The sequence below is a fragment of the Octodon degus genome, unplaced genomic scaffold, assembly GCF_000260255.1.
Source record: "Octodon degus isolate 3935 unplaced genomic scaffold, OctDeg1.0 scaffold00035, whole genome shotgun sequence".
Lineage (NCBI taxonomy): Eukaryota > Metazoa > Chordata > Mammalia > Rodentia > Octodontidae > Octodon > Octodon degus.
In genome coordinates this window covers 15,497,324-15,509,576 of record NW_004524611.1, presented here as the reverse complement: position 1 = coordinate 15,509,576, position 12,253 = coordinate 15,497,324, and positions in this window count along the sequence as shown.

The following is a 12,253-nucleotide window of genomic DNA, read 5'->3' as shown; positions in this document are numbered from 1 at the left end:
TTTTTTTTTTGGTACCTGGGATTGAACTCAGGACCCTGCACTTGCCAGGCAAGCGCTTATTCTACTGAGCTATCCTCCCGGCTGTAACTTTCTGCTATATCCATTTGGCTCTATTATTTTTGGTCCACCTTGTGACTTGGAGCCAGAAGTATGATTTAATGACAAAACTATAAAAGCCAAGTATGGTGGTGCACACTGTGGTCTCAGAATTCTAGAAGACTGAGGCAGGAGGATTGCAAATTTCAGCCCAGCCTGGATATTGTGGCTTGTATCTAGATGTTCCCCCATAGCCTCATGCACTCATGGGGCTGGCTTGTAGAGTTTGTATTGACTCATGCTCTGATTGTTGGAATTATGGGTGTGAGTGTTATACCCACCCTGGGGCAGGTAGCCTGCATGCTATATAAGGGAGGGAAAGAGGCTTGTTTGCTCTGCTCCTCCCTTTTGCTCTTGTTGCTTTTGCTGTTTTCTGCAACCGTGAACTGTTGCTCTTTTCCATGTGCTCCTCCGTGCTGGCCCGTGCTAAGAGGCAATTGAGACTGGGCAAGGTGGCACGTGCCTGTAATCCCAGCTTTTGGGAGACTGTAAACAGATGGATCACTATGAGTCCCATCTAGTAGTGAGACCCTGAATACCCTGTAGACCCGTCCCTAAAAAAAAAAAAAAAAAAAAAGTGTTTAAAAAAAAATATGGTGGGGAGCTGTAAATGTAGATCAGTATGAAGGCCCTGGGTTCAAGCCACAGTAGTGCCCCGACCCAAATCATGCAAGCTCATTGCAAACGAACCTTGTGAAGTGCTGATAGTCGGGTACTTTCCTGGCTGGGGTGAGAAATGACTGCCCCCTTGGTAACCCTGAGACTCCTTGTTGGGAAATTAAGTTCACTTTTCCTGAAGTCCAACAAATTTATCCACTTTTAATTTTTTTATTGTTATATTTTAAATCTATTTTTAAAAACTAATTATAAGTATCAAGCTGCACAAGTCTCCAGATGTATTCACTCACTTATTCTTCTATTCCTTTAGCAAATTATTGGTAGAAAAATAAGTCTAGAATTGACCTAGCTCAGCTAAGGACAACATTCTTGTCTCTGCCTCCCTCAAGGTAACAGTTATAATGTTTCCACTGTAGGTAGTGTGATCAAAATATACAGTAACTGTTTAAGTTTTTAAAAATGCATTACAGGGGCTGGTGAGATGGCTCAGTGGTCTAGAGCACCTACTTAGAACAAGCTTGGCAAAGCACAGGGACCGCGGTTCAATCCCCCAGCACCACATGCCAGCCAGCCCCGCCCCCTGGTGGGCTGAGCTGGCCACACACACACACACACAAATAAATAAATATAATTACATCTGCAAAAAAAATGCATTACAGTTAAAAAAAAAAAAAAGAAAAGAAAAGCAGGGCCGAGGAGGAATAAGTGCTTCCCTGGCAAGCACAAGGGCCTGAGTTCAATCCCCGGTTCCACAAAAAAAAAAACAAAAAACAAAACACATTGCCATCAATTCCCCTGAGTACTTCCTTTGCTTCTAATATACTGTCTCAATTTCTCTTCTCTTGTTGCTGGGACAAATACCCAACACCCAAAATGAAGGAAGGAAGTAGCTCACAGTTACTGGAGGTTTCAGTCCATATTCAGCTGGCTCCAAGGCAGAGGGGCACATGGCAGAGAGCAGCAGTTCATGGCAGCGGAACAGCAACAACGGCAATAGGCCAACAACGGCAACAGAGAGTCTGTCTCTCTTACATTGCATTCAGGCTTTCTGCTCCAGGTTGGGGCAGAATCTCAGCAGTACTAAGACCTATAATCCCAGTGGATCATGAGTTAATCTCAAACTCTAGAAGTCCCCGCCCCATGACTACATGAGGCTTTGTGGGGACAACTAGACACAAACCATAACACATACTTATTGCCATGTTCTTGCCTCTTTCTTTTCTTTCCTTCTTTTGACAGGGTCTGACTGTGTAGTGCAGGATGGAACTCACTATGTAGCCAAACTAGCCTCGAATTTATGGTGATCCTCCTCCCTCAGCCTCCCCTATGCTGGGACTGCAGGCATGTACCCCCACACCTGGCTCTTGCCACTTTCTGAAGCAGTTCTGAAAGTTCTCTTTACTGAATGTCTTTACAAGATGTGATTTTTAAAAAATGGTGTATGCGGCTACTGAGTGCCATCAAATGGAAATGCTGGCTCATAAAAGCATGTGTCCTTAGCTGGGAGTGATGGCGCATGCCTGTAATCCCGGCACTCAGGAAGCTGAGGGAGGACTGCTGTGAGTTGGAAGCCAGCCTGGGTGAGTTTAAGTCCAGCCTGAAATTAAAAAAAAAAAAAAATCCTACAAAACCAAACCATAATCCCTTCAACAAACTCCCATGTGTTCTCATCAACTTTATTCACTACATCTGGCACCATTTGACTTCTGGCTCTTCCTCAAAGTCAAAATGACCATGAAGAGGAAATGTTGTTTTTTTCTTTTTTTTATGTATTTAGTACAGGGTCTCACTATGCAGCTCAGACTCATAGTGATTCTCCTGTTCTCAGCCTCTCCAGTGCTGGGATTGCAGGTGTACACCACCGAGCTAGGTCTCAGTGGCCCAGGGCAGGTTCAGCACCAAATGTGGTGCCGGGGATCTAACTCTGGAAACTGCACTTGCCTGAGCAGGTGCTTAGTCTGCTGAGCTATCTCGCTAGGCCCACTACTCAGGACATTGAGGCAGCCACAGCAGCACAACCAAAGATGTTTATGAAAGAGACTTCCAGAAGCTCCAGAAAGTGGCAAGAATAGTGAGATAAGCATACTCAAAGTAAGGGGGAGGATTTTGACGGTGATTCGTGGCAATGTGCCTTTCGGTGTAATAAATTTTTAAAAGTTTAAACATTCACTGTCTTACCTTGTACTTAAGGTAAGACACTTAAGGGCTTCATACAGCTGTTTAATATTTAAATCTACTAGTAACTGCTGTTTGTAGTGGCACATGCCTGAAATCCCAGCCTTTGGCAAGGTGAGGCAGAAAGATCACTGTGAACAAACTTTCTTTTTTTTTGTGCAGAACCAAGGACTGAACTCAGACTCTAGCGCTTGCCAGGGAAACGTGAGCCATCTTCCGGCCCAATAAGGATTTTTTTTTTTTTTTTGCTCCTAATGCCTTCAGGGCAGGTTTGGCTGGCTTGAGTTGTGGGGATCGAACCACAGCAACCTGAGCCTGACTGCTTTGTTGAAGCAGCCACTTAAAGAACTGAGCTAAGGGGCAGGCCCCCAGAAAGATCATTGTGAATTTGAGGACAGCTTAAGGTACATTGTAAGACCCTGTGTAAAAAAAAAAAAAAAAAAAAAAAAAAAAAAAACAAGAAAAACTCTACTAGTAACATTAAATGAATCATCCCTGTATTGGGCAGGGTTTTATTTAGAGGAACAGATATAACACAAGGAACAGATATTAACACAAAATATACAATGTATAAGGAATTACAAGATTGGCTTAGGCCAGAGTCAAATGAGGAAGCGTGCAGAGGGCGTCTGCACACCCCAAACTGAGGAATTCAGTCCTGACATCTGAAGCTCACGGCTGTGCTCCGTGCTCTCGTAGTAAATACTCTAGTAATTTGTCAGCTAATGGGTCTGCGACAGAAGACTGAAGAGTCTGCGATAGACGCTGAAGAGTCTGCGATGGAAGACGAAGGATCCAAGCCGGAGGCGGAAGGGTCTGCGCTGCAAGCTGGTCGAAGATTGAAGTTCCTCTGACCAAGTGGAACTTGGACTACTTCCTCAGGCCCTTTATATGATCTCTTTGTGCTGAGTCACTCTGAGGGCGGAACTGATTGTGCCCCAGGGCAGGACCCCCACCAGCCGCAAGTGCACAGCTGCACCGGGTAGTAATCTGGCCAAGTTGAAGTTTGCATAATAATAACCCTGGCCGCTGCGCTCTGCCTAAGCAGGGACTTCAGTCCGCTGAGCTATCAGCCCGCCCTCAGAACCAGAACAGAAGCAGTCTTGTAACAGCATCAGGATTGTCTCATAAGGGTTTAGCTCCCCATAGTCTCCATTAGCACCCTCCAGCACCTTGGGTAGTTACAGTCTTCTTAACTAACATCAGAGTGCTTAGTGTTCAGATACAGATCCAAGTACTGCCTCTGAGCTCCAAGCTCCTAAGTATGTGAGATAGACAATGTTGATCAGTTCTTCCAAGGTCATCTTGAAGGAAACCCTCATGAAATGCCATCAAGAAATAGGTCCGGGGGCTGGGGAGGTAGCTCAGTGGACTGAAGTGCCTGCCTGTGGTACCACATGCCTTGCTGGTCCTCGAGCTGAGTGTGGTGGCGCACGCCTGTAACTCCAAGCTGCAGAGAGAGACTCTGTGCCAAATAAATAAATAAATAAATAAAGGTTTACAGTAAGATAAATTGACCACCTTTAGGCTGGAGTGTCAAATGGATTGGATTTGGGATCCATGCTGGGGATTTAGCAAAGCACTCTTCTGGGTGTAACCTGATGAGTTAAGTCGGTGTGATGTCGGGTTATGTGTCCGATCCCACAGGCCTTCCTCTCTAGGTGTTTCCTTGCTCTGCTTCCGGGTGACCAAGAACTTCCCCACCAGCCTTGTTCTACCATGCCTTTCCGCCACAATGTCTCTGCCTTAGAGCCAGCTGACCACGGGCTGAATACCTAAACCCGTAAGCTAACTTAAACCTCTCCTCCTTTAAATTTTTTTTTTTTTTTTGCGGAACCAGGGATTGAACTCAGGCCCTTGCACTTGCCAGGGAAGCGCTTATTCCACTGAGCCATCTCCCAGGCCTCCTCCTTTAAATTATGAATGTTGGGCATTGCGTAGCAGAAAATGCCTCCACAGCCAGTCTGTTAGTTGCCCAGGTAACAGTTCCTATTACAAGTTCCTGTCAATGCATGGTTGGTCCCTGTAATTCATCTTGTAAGAACTAGTCAAAGCTAGCCACATACTCTGTCTCTGTACTTCCCTTGTCAACTCCATAAAAACCTCCCTCCCTAAGCTTTAGGGCCTGATATTTTGGGAACGCTCCTGAGCAGTCCCCATCAACATAAAATAAATCTGCCTCAAATCCTGGGTGTTGTTTCGATGTTTCTTCTTGCTGCTACATTTGGTGCGTCAGCCCAAAAACACGAACCGTGTTGGCCTTTTTGGTCACCAGGTGTGGCCCTCGTGGGGTCTTGAGGGAAAGAAGTGCCCTTCAGATTTCTCAAGTCCCCTTGGAGGTCTGGAGAAGCATTCTTGGCTCCCTGCTGAATAGCTCACATCAGATCCCCAAAGGAGGCATATGCAGTCTGGTCTGGTCATCAAATAAGGTAATCCCGTTAGGGCACCCCATTTAGTCTGTCTGTCAGTCCTGCTCAGCTCAAGCAGGAGCATCTGGTCCACTTTTGTCAGGACCACCTTCAAGGCAGAGGGGTCAGAATGTTTAACCCACGAGTGCCTGTTGAATGAATGTGTGAGTGATGGAACAGATGGCATAAGAAAAAGGCTGACCCATCTGTGCACCAAGACTGGGAAGCCCTGATCGCTGCGGCTGACTGGGTCTCACTTGTGGTTCTGTGGGGATTGACATATGACATAATGGAAGCCTTATGCTCTCCTTAGCTGAGTCATGCCTAAATTCCTGTGAGGGCATGGTCAGGAGAACATCTGAATGCTCTCTCTCTCTCTCTCTCTCTCTCTCTCTCTCTCAGAGGCACACACCCTTTGTCAGTTGTGCCACTACTTAAGGGTATACAACACACATGTAGGGAGCCAGAAATGGGAGCCAATTAGTACAGAGTTAAAATGAAATCAAACTGCTCTTCCCTGCAAGGAAAGAGATCTTTTCTTCCTGCGAATTCCACCTTGGCACCCTTGTTGGCTGCCACAGTTGCTGCCAACACCTATAGCTTCTCCCCCTGCTCCCAACTCATTTATTTCCAGCCAACTGAACCAGTTCCAGCTAGACACTGCCTGTGTTCATCCACAGAGGCCCTCCCCACTGTTTCACTGCTACCCTTATATGCTTATCCCAGTCTTTTGGTGCCAACTAAGGCCTACCAGCAATTCTTTCTGACTATTCATCACAGAAGTGTTGCCACATTTTGACTGAGGAAAAAATTAGACTATCACCCCTGATGAATGAGTTGCCGTGGTTTTTCCCAAAGGTTGCCCTGCCTAGAAACCTAAAATCAGTCATGTGCTTCTCAGAGACATCAAAGAATGGAAATGAAAAGCCTATCAATATGTCAAAAGTTATCACTCTTACTCAGAAGCCTGATATAGGAACTATGAACACTAAAATATAAATGTCCCTTCAAATTAAAAGATCAGAACTCTCAAAAGCTTCCATACTTGGGGCCAACCAATGACTTTCCTGGTAAACAATGGGACAGAACTCTCTGCCTTCAAAAGTCCCCTCTGTCAAAAAGTTATGTTCTGGGGCTGGAGAGATGGCTCAGTGGTCTAAAGCACCTACTTAGAACAAGCTTTGCAAAGCATCAGGGACCGCGGTTCAATCCCCCAGCACCACATGCCAGCCAGCCCCGCCCCGTGGTGGGCTGAGCTGGCCACACACACACACCACACTCTCTCTCTCTCTCTCTCTCTCTCAAATAAATAAAAATTAAAAAAAAAAAGTTATGTTCTCCAGGGCAACTGAGATTCTTGCCTCTAGCTCCTTCCTTCTGCCAGACACAAACTTGCAGCCTGGGGAAACATCTCACCTAATGTGAATTCCTGTACAAGCCAGTCAGTTCCTTATAGTGCTTCAGGGAAGAGCCTTCCTCTTCAAGTTAGAAACAACCATCTCTTCCGCACCAAGCCAGTCAGCCTCCCTCTCATGTAACCCTGCACTTTTAATTCTGACTAATGCTTGAGAAGAAGATGATGCCTGCAACATCCTGAGTCAGATAACAACAGTCCTGAAATCCTGAAAACTCTCTTCCCAGAGGTATGGGCCAAAGACTCACCTCTGGGCCTGGCTATCAGCCATGCCACCTCACCCCCACTGCTGTCAGGCAATGTCTGATTTCACAGGAAGTGAACAGGAATCCAGCTACTCAGCCACCTAAAGCAGTTAGAAATCCTGATATGTTGGGGGCCGCGCCCAAGCCATGTTATTAAGATGGCGCCCATTTCCTGCTTCCTGACTGCTATACTTTGTAAACAGCCTTCCTTGTTATCAACCTTGCCCAGCTACTGGTGACGCCAACCTATCCCCTGTCTGAATCTGCCTTGCCCTGATTGGTTTACATGTTACATATATACTCGCGCCTCCCTGATCCCGAGGAAGCACAAGTAGTGAGCCGCGGCTGAGCGGACGTGTAGAGGCTTCGGTTGCTGTGAACGGGAACAATAAAGAGCTGGGATTGCCGTGCCGGTGTTGTGTGCTCTCTTTCAAGGGACAGCGCGCGACACTGATAGACTGTTAATCACCTTGTACTGAGTGGTTCATGATCCATACATCCTTTTTGGATTGTTGTATCAGATGTCATTTGGTTTACATACCTAGCTTTAAAAGATGCCTTCTTCTGCGTTTGAGCTGCTCCCATAAGCCTCTTCAACTTGGAATATCCTGAGACAAGATGCAACTCACTTGGACTCAATTGCCACAAGGGGTTAAGAATGTTCTGTTTTTGGGGAGGCTATAACCATAGATTTGGCCAAGTCACCAGCACTTTTTTCCAAGACAACTTGTGTGTCTGTCCTCTTCTGCTTGCCATGATAGTCCTCTGAGAAAAAATGCAATTATACATTAAGGGGCTTCAAAACCACAAAATGCTTATAGACATTTGTCAAACTGCTAAAATACACCTCTCCTGCCTGTGAAGCCAGTTCAAAATATCCAAGCTGCCAGTGCCACCACAGTTGCCCTCCAAATATATTGCCTCAGTCTTCTGCCGCCCACAACCTACTGGTACACCTGCCTGCATCTAAAAACATCCCTTCTTCTGCCTTCAGTTGGCCCTTGTCAGCTAAACCCCCTACACAAAGATCTCATGTGTGGACTCAAAATCAACTGACCTGGATTCAACTTCCCAGAGGTTTAAAAACTTGTCTTTCCTCTGGAGAAGCCCTCACAGCTGACCTCTCTAGTTTCCCAATGCAAAGTAGCACTGCACTTCTGAGTAGAGACACCAAAGCTACCTACTGGAAAAACACAAAATCTCTGCTTCAGTATCTGGCAGAAACCAGATACACGATGTCTTGGGAAAGGACAAAAAGAGTGAAAGGTCCCCAACCTTGGATGTCCTAGATGTAACTGGAATTCATCTTGTTTGTCTCAGACTGTAACAAGCACCCAGACTGTAACAAGCACCCAGGGAGCACCCAGGGGCCTACCCATACAAACCCTTGGATCTAATCGCTAAAGGCTGCCTCCCTACCTTGCCTCCATATTCTAACAGCTACTGTCCTTCTGATCATGAAAGCTGACAAGCACACCTTAGCTAAGATTTAATTGTCCAGGTGCCAACTACTGTACTGGACCTGCTGAAGAACTGAGGACCACTCAGTCCTGCCGCGTGCCTGCCTCCCAAGCTGGTTCCACCAGACCATGACTAACTGCTTGACACCGACTGAAGAACTGTTCTGAGGCTAATCAGGCTTCAACTTGAACCCCCTGAAGATGCTGAGTACACCCTGCGTATGGTTGGAAATAGCTCTGTCAGGAATGGAGTCCAACAGGCTGGATATACTGTGGTCACTTTGGGTAAAGCTGTGTTGACCAAAGCTTTCCTGCTACTATTTCCTGATGTTGTTTGGAAACATGCCACCAGTGATGCTAAACCTATGCTCAAAACAATCCAGTTCAAAGTCCTAAGCCCTCTTGGAGGATCTGATTGACTGAAATATCACCCCTTAAAAACATGAAAGTAAAGCCTTATAAAGGCTAACAGATATCTGCTGGTGCTTACGTGCACCTACTCAGGCTGGCCTGAGGCATTTCCTACCTGAGCTTAGAGAACAGCGAAAGTTTACAGGGTCATGCTGTGAAAATATTCCTAGATATTGCCTACGCTTGACCACTGGCAGTGACAACAGGCCTACAGTTGTAGCAGAGATAACTAAATAGAAATTATATACAACATACAGGCCACAAAGCTCTAAAACCAAAACCAAAACCATAACCTGTGGAGGACCACCTGAGCAGCTCTCCTTGAAAGAAGAATGACTGTCTCCATTTTGACAGAGCCTGACCCTATTTCCTATGTACAGAGCTGGCTAGGACTTCTGTTTATCAATGGCCTTAGGTAAATGTAGGCCACCCACCTAGCTCAGCTCACAATGATCACCTACTTCCCACAATTCTCAGTCAATCCTCCTCAAGCCACTCCCCCACTGAATAAAAACTGAGTGAGGCCCTGGGTCACTCTCTTGGTTCTGGGAAGCCATCTTCGTGGCTGAACTTAGAGCCCCTTGACTCCCCAATGATTGAAAATATGATCGTGTCTTTATTTTCACCGTGGGTTGTGTTGTAAGTGGTAGATTGGGATCAACTTGATGGGATTCCAATAATGTAACTTTGGGATTATAAATATTGGCTTCTTGGACTGAGACGAGGACCTGGAAGTGACTTCTACAACAACCCTACAAGAATAACTTATAACCAGCTCCATAAAATTTAGTTGAAAGACCAGCTGTACCAGTAGACAGATCTGCACACACTTATAAACCCAGGTGCATATAAACAGCTATTAAAGTTTCAGGAATCCAACTTAGATAAAATACTCCATCCAGACAATTGCTGGAGAATTTACTTGGAAAAGGTAGCTCCTCTGAAGCTCATTCAGAGGAGACAATGTACTCAAAGCCCTGCTCTGGTCACTCTGAATGCTGACCAGTTCATGCATGGTTGAAGCCTGGGACGCTGTTCACAGGATCGCTCCACACATGCTCAGCAAAGCTTTGCTGACAGCTCCTGCTACAAGTTCCTGTTACTTCTCTCCCTAAGAAATACCCAGCCACTGTGATACATATTGTAAGAACCAAGCAAAGATAGCCGAATACTCTGCCTCCATGTTTCCCCATTCAACTCCGTGAAAACCTCCCTCCCTGCACTTTGAGGATCATTTGGGAATGATCCTGATCAGCGCCCATGGAAGTAAATAAATCCTAGGAATCCTTTCGGTGTTTCTTCTTGCTGCTGCAAACCCTTCCCTAAAACACAAAGACAAAACAAAACATTTTCTGTGTGTGAAACTTGGAGTGAGAACAAGATGTTGGCTGAAGTGAAACAGACCTATCGCTGCATTGCGAAGATTCTCGCGGGCTGCTGTCCACACAGAGTGTCTGTGTTGGTCCATCTGGGAACAGAGAAGCCACCTGGAGTGGCAATGGGGAAAGCTCACAGGTGACACTGCAGCCTGAGCCCAGTGATGATCAGTTTTTATAAAAAGGAAATTTCATAGGAATGTAGCAGCATTCAGAACACAATCAAAATCTTAGGGTTTCTACTGCACATTAGAATCTTTGCGTGTGTTGAGGGTGGAAAAACTTTCATGTCTTATCACATGACAGACTTCCCACTGGCGGGAAGCCATACGGATGTAAGGAGTGTGAGAGAACATTCACTGAAGTTCAGATCCTGTCGGCAGGGAATACTGGAGGTAGAAGAAAACCCTATGAAGGTAGTAAGTCCACATGGCAAAACCTCCAAGTGAAGTCCAAACCTTCAACAAGATTCTGTAACAAGAATCATTACCTAACTCATTCAGAGTTTGGTAATTCATTTTGGAGAGACACCTTTGAATGTTTGAGACACTTTTGAACACTTTTACTTCATCCTCACACCTTTTCCAACATCAATCAGGGCAATTTCACTAGACGGAAACCAGATGGCCATAAAGGGAATGGAACAAGCTGTAGGTGGCCCCTAAGTTACTTGGGCACTTGGAGAAATGGGCAGAAAGAGGCCCTTTGCAATGTATGTCAGAGGCTTTCCAGCTGGTCCTCAAACTTGGTTTACTGTAGGGTCATCTTCACGCACGAACAAAATCAGACAAGTGTTGCCTATGTGGCAAAACATTTTGGGAAAGAGGGAAACGTTTTCAGTATCAAATAATTCATATTGGAGGAAAAACAGCCTGTTTACACAAAACCTCCTGGAAAATGGAAGAAAGTGAGCCCACTATTTTGCATCACCACAGAGTTGATACAGAAGAAGGAAACCAACAAGGGCAGAGAATATAAAATAGTTGCCAGGGATATAGCTCAGTGGCATAAGTGCCTGCCTGGCAAGCACAAGGTCCCAAGATTGAGCCTCAGTTAAAAAAAAAAAAAAAAAAAAAAGAATATGGGACTGTCTCCAGCCTGATTCAGCATCTGAGAATTCCTCCTGCTGAGAAAGAAAGCTGTAAATGTGAAGAAGGTGGCGGTTTCCAATTCAAGTTCCCCTCTTCTGTACTAGATCCTGAGAATTCCCAGTGAAGAAATGAGTCTGGACAACAATAAAGAAAGATAAACTTGAGTATTTGTAGGAAAGGGCTGGCAAGATAGCTCAGAGGTCTAAAGCGCCTGCTTAGGCAAGTAGGGACCGTGGTTCCATCCCCAGCACCACATGCCATGCCAGCCCCATCCCAGAGTAGACTGAACCGGCCCCTCCAAAAAAAAAGTAGGAGACATTTGGGGGCCAGGAAGATAGCTCAGTAGAATAAGTGCTTGCTTTGCAAGCACAAGGTCCTAAGTTCAATCCTTTGTACCGCAAAAAAAAAAAAAAAAAAAAAAAAAAAAGGATTGCATATTTGTAGGAAAAATAGATGCATTTTGAGGCCATAATATTGGGGACCCCTGCGGTGAGCCCCAATTTCCTGCCAGGTATTACAGTGTGTGGTGAGAGAGAAAGGAAAAAAGCAAGAGACAAAATAGCTGCACAGCAGGGATCCCAGATGAGGAGCTATTTACAAGGAACAGAAGGCCAAGAGGCAGCCAGAATCTTGGCATTTACTGACTGAGGAGGGGATTTGAGGAGAAGATTATGGGTGACTCAGAGGGCAGTAGTGGCCCTGGGCTGAGAAGGATCTTGCTGTGGAGCATCTTTAGAATTAGCAGTCTTGGGCTGAGGAGATAGCTTGATGGTCTGAGCACATGCTTGGCAAACGCAAGGTCCTGAGTTCAATCCCTGGTACCACATGCCACGGAGGCCCTGAAACTGGGTGTGGTGGTGAACACCTGTAATCCCAGCACTGAGAAGGCTGAGACAGGGTGATCACTATGAGTCTCAACTGCATAGTGAGACCCTGTACAAAAAAAAAAAATAAATAAA